The sequence below is a fragment of the Merops nubicus genome, unplaced genomic scaffold, assembly GCF_000691845.1.
Source record: "Merops nubicus isolate BGI_N331 unplaced genomic scaffold, ASM69184v1 scaffold34691, whole genome shotgun sequence".
Lineage (NCBI taxonomy): Eukaryota > Metazoa > Chordata > Aves > Coraciiformes > Meropidae > Merops > Merops nubicus.
The window spans coordinates 1-3967 of NW_008586807.1; the positions used below are offsets into that span (position 1 = coordinate 1).

General features: G+C 61.5%; 1 pseudogene; it reads right to left on the bottom strand.

Moving 5' to 3' along the window:
* Window positions 1–226: 226 nt before the first annotated feature.
* Window positions 227–339, bottom strand: LOC103781056 (annotated as a pseudogene).
* Window positions 340–3967: the final 3628 nt, after the last annotated feature.

Here is a 3967-nt window from a genome sequence, read left to right on the forward strand (position 1 = left end):
AATCCGGTCAGTGGTGCCCAGGGACAGGACAAGGGGCAACGGGCACAAATTGGAGCAAGAACCCCAGACTGGTTTGGATGGGAAGGGACCTTCAAAGCCCATCTAGCCGGGGTCCTGCCTAGAAATGCTGCAGCACCCGAGCTGGAGACGTCGCGGCAGCGGGGACGTGCTCGGGGAGAACCCAAAGGCCTCTCCCGGGGACCCTTCCTGCCCCATCCCTGCCCACCCCGGGGGGGCTGCTGCAGCTCCAGGGCTCACCTTGATCCTCTCGATGCCGGCCTCGATGCGGAGCTGCTCCACCAGCTTGCGGGCCTGGGCTATGTTGTTAGTCGTTGACATTCTCGGCCATCGGCTCCGGGCCCCAGCACGTGAGAACTCTGCAAAAGAAGGAGGGAGAGGGTTGGCAACGGGCCCAAAGCCACCCTGCCCAGATGTGGGGCTGAGGGACGTGGTTTAGTGGGGCTGGGGGAACGGTTGGAGAGCTTAAAGATCTCTTCCCACCAAGCTGATGTGATGATTCTGTAATATACCTGTCACCCGGGCACAGGAGCAACCTGCACATGGGGCCACGTCCCCGTGGCTGCCACGCTGCAGCCAGGCACCCTGGGGCAGGCAGAGCAGGCAGGAGAAAAACCTTCCTCGAAATTAAAAGCAGCAACTGAAAAAGTTTGTGCAGGAGACCAAAATAATCCATCCCTGTCACTCAGGCTGGAGCTGTGGGGCAGCAGCCAGGGCTGTGGCACGCCGGAGGGCAGCTCCGGCCACGCCACCCAAGCTGGATTCCCTTGGCCAGACAGTTCTCAGGTCACTTCTTTTTGATCCTCTCTGCGGAGGCTGCTGCAGAGGTGTCAGAAAAGTCCCTGCCCTGCCCTGCCCGGCAGTGACTCAGCCCCTGACCGTTCAGCACCGGCGGGGGCTGGGGGGGGGGGCGGCTGCCGCGCGGCCCACCTCCCCCCCACCACTAGATGATGCTTAGGAGGAGGAAAGAGCCAAAGCAAACAGGGGGTGAGCTCCTGTGCCCAGCCAGCCGCCCACCACAACCCTCCTGTGCCCTCTTTCCTCCCAGCCCCCTCCAGCCTCCGCCCCGGCTCAGAGCTGGCACTGAACCCGGGGGGGAGAGGGAGGAGTGTCTGCCCAGCCGAAATCCTCGCAGACTGGAGCTGTCTCGCCTATGTTTAGACGTTAAGGGAGTTTATTCCAGACCTTGGGGATTATTTGGCTTGGCAGCAGCTTCACCTTGTGCTGCTGAGTCCCGGCACGGCCCCGAAGGCTGTGGGAGGAGAGGAGAGGCACTCAGCCAGCACTGCCGCCAGAGCCAGGGGGTTTGGGAACCTCCAGCCCTCCAGGCCTGGAAGATGTTAGTCAGGGGCACAGGGGAAGCCACGCTGCCCAAAGAGAGTCTGCTGTGGGCCAAAGGAGTCAGGATTTGGGAAAGGACAGGGAGGTGGGTGATGCTCAGGACAGTGGGGACACGGGGGTCTTGGGCACGTCCTCCTGGCTCTGCAGAACGTGGGAGAGGGAAGCAGGCTGGTCCTAGGGGAAGGATCCTCCTCTCCTGCTCCCATTTCCCATGCAGGCAGCCACAGGATCAGGGAAAGCTCTGCCTCGAAGCCAAGCTCTTTGCAAGTCTGTACCATGAACTTGAAGGACCTCCCTCCCTACGGCAAAGAGTTCACTCCTCGCAGCCAAACAATCCTTCACCTGGATAAAGAGTTAGCAGGCAGCTGGAGGAAAGAAAATAGGAGCAATCTGACAGGATTTGTGTTTGCAGCAGCACCAGATCACCTGCTTGTACTTTCCCAGCTTCCTGTTTATGGAACAGAGCTGATGAATCAGCCGAGGGCGAGTTACTTGTGGGAACTTCAGCTCCTGCTGCAGTGCTGGGACACACACGGCCCGTGTCCCCAGCAGCACCCCTGGCTCGTGCTGCAGGGGGACACCAGCCTGGCTGCAGGAAGGGTGTGGAGCAGAGCTGCTGCAGGGCAGGGGTCAGGAGAGCGGGTGGCCAAGGTGGCCACCAACATCCCGGCTCGGCTCAGCACCAGTGTGGCCAGCAGGACTAGGGCAGGGATTGTCCCCCTGTGCTCCTCGCTCCAGGAAAGGCCTTGAGGGGCTGGAGCGTGGCCAGAGAAGGGCAACGGAGCTGCTGGGGAAGGGTCGGGAGCCCAAGTGTGGGGAGGAGCAGCTGAGGGAGCTGGGTCCTCCTCGGCTGCTGTCACCCAGCGGTGATGGCACAGGGGGGACTGATGGCACAGGGGGGACCGGTGGCACAGGGGACACCAGGAGCTGGGCAAGCAGCTCCCTGCACAGCTCAAATTCCCACGTGCCAGCCCCAGCAGCGAGCTCTGGGAGAGCTGATGGGGAGTCCTGCTGGATGGAACCCCCCTCGGGAGCAGCCCACGGTGGGGGCCCACTGTCCGTGCGGCTCCCCGGCCGGCCGTGGCACCGGTTGGGTCAGCCCTGGCACCATGGCCCCAGCTCAGCAGAGCCTGGCGTGGGGCAGGTGATGAGCCCCACTCCAGCCCTGCTGGAGGGTGGAACCAGCTCCTGCTACCTCAGAGAATAATTAACCCAGTGCCTCGTTAGCCACCGGAGCCCACCGGCACTCCTGGACCCGGCGGGTTGCTGCGTGGCACACGAAGGGCGTCCTCAGGATCTTTTTAAAAGCCAAAACAAACTCGGAAGATGTCACTCCACAGACTGACAGGGGCGTGTCAATAACTCGTCAGGGAAAGGCATTTGGAGAAAAGCCACGTGGCAGCACGTGGGGTAAACGTGACACCCACCAGGACGACGGGCGGGACGCGGCCACGTCGCCCTGTCCCATCTTTACATCTGAAAGACATCAGTATTTGGCAAAGTATGGGGCGGTAGTATTTGGAAAAGGATGGGGAGGTGGCACCTGGGGAGGAAGCATGGGACAGTGGGGACACCTGGGGCTCCTGCACGTCCTCCTGCCTCTGCCCCATCATCTGACCGTGGAGAAACAGCCCAATTTTTGGGCCTGGCTCCTGTCAACGCAGCGCTGACTCGAGGCGAGGTCTGCACGCTGTGCTGGGATTCCAGGGGCACTGGAGCCACCAGATGGTCTCCAGGTCCCCTTGCTGCTGTCCCCGTTCCTCCAGCAGTGCAGAGCCCAGGCTGGGGAGCACGGCCCAGGCTGGGGCTGCAGTGGGAGTTCACACCCCTGTGGTTGCAGGACGGCGTATGAAAAAGGCTGCTGCAGGAGGTTCAGCGTGGATAATTAATGAAAATTGAGAAAAGGTAAAACCATGGGCAATGATGGGTTAACCAGAGGTGCTTCAAGGTCCACGGGGGGTTAGGGAACCTTGCAGCAAGCAATGGGGGAGGCAGGAGTGAGGCGAGGGGCACAGCAGGCTGCCAGGAGAAGCAAACAAGTCCCCAGTTAGGATCTGGCTGCAGGGCAAACCTCCCGCGAGCTCTTCTGCCTGTTTTAGGAGCAGCACCAGAGGACAGAGCCCCAACAGCTAATGCTGGAACCATCAGGATTTGCTGTTTTGGGCTGGTTGGCACATTATGAACCAAAAGCAGGCCGGGAGGCTCAGAACCGTGTCCTGCATCAGCTCAGTCTGACTCAAACCACCCCAAGTGCCCGACCAGGCGGTGTCATTGAACGGAAGGACTGAAAGGATCACAGTTAAGCCTCACAGAAGCAGGTTTCTGGTGCTCACGTTCACACAGACCTTCAGCAGAGGAGGGTTTTGAGCGTGTACAGAGCAGGGTGCTGCAGGCAGCGTGGCGCCGTCACTGTGCCAGGGGGGCCAGCCCGGAGAAGGGTGTTTCTGGGGGAAAAAAGAGGGGGGAATCTGCGACGTCAGAGCAGGCTGGGGAGTGGGCACTGCTGCTGCTCGCCCAGGCCTCGGCTGGCGTCAGCTCTCCGTGCACCAGGGCTGCAGAGGCAGCTGGGCAGGGACGAGGAACACGGCGGCCACACAGCGCCTGACTC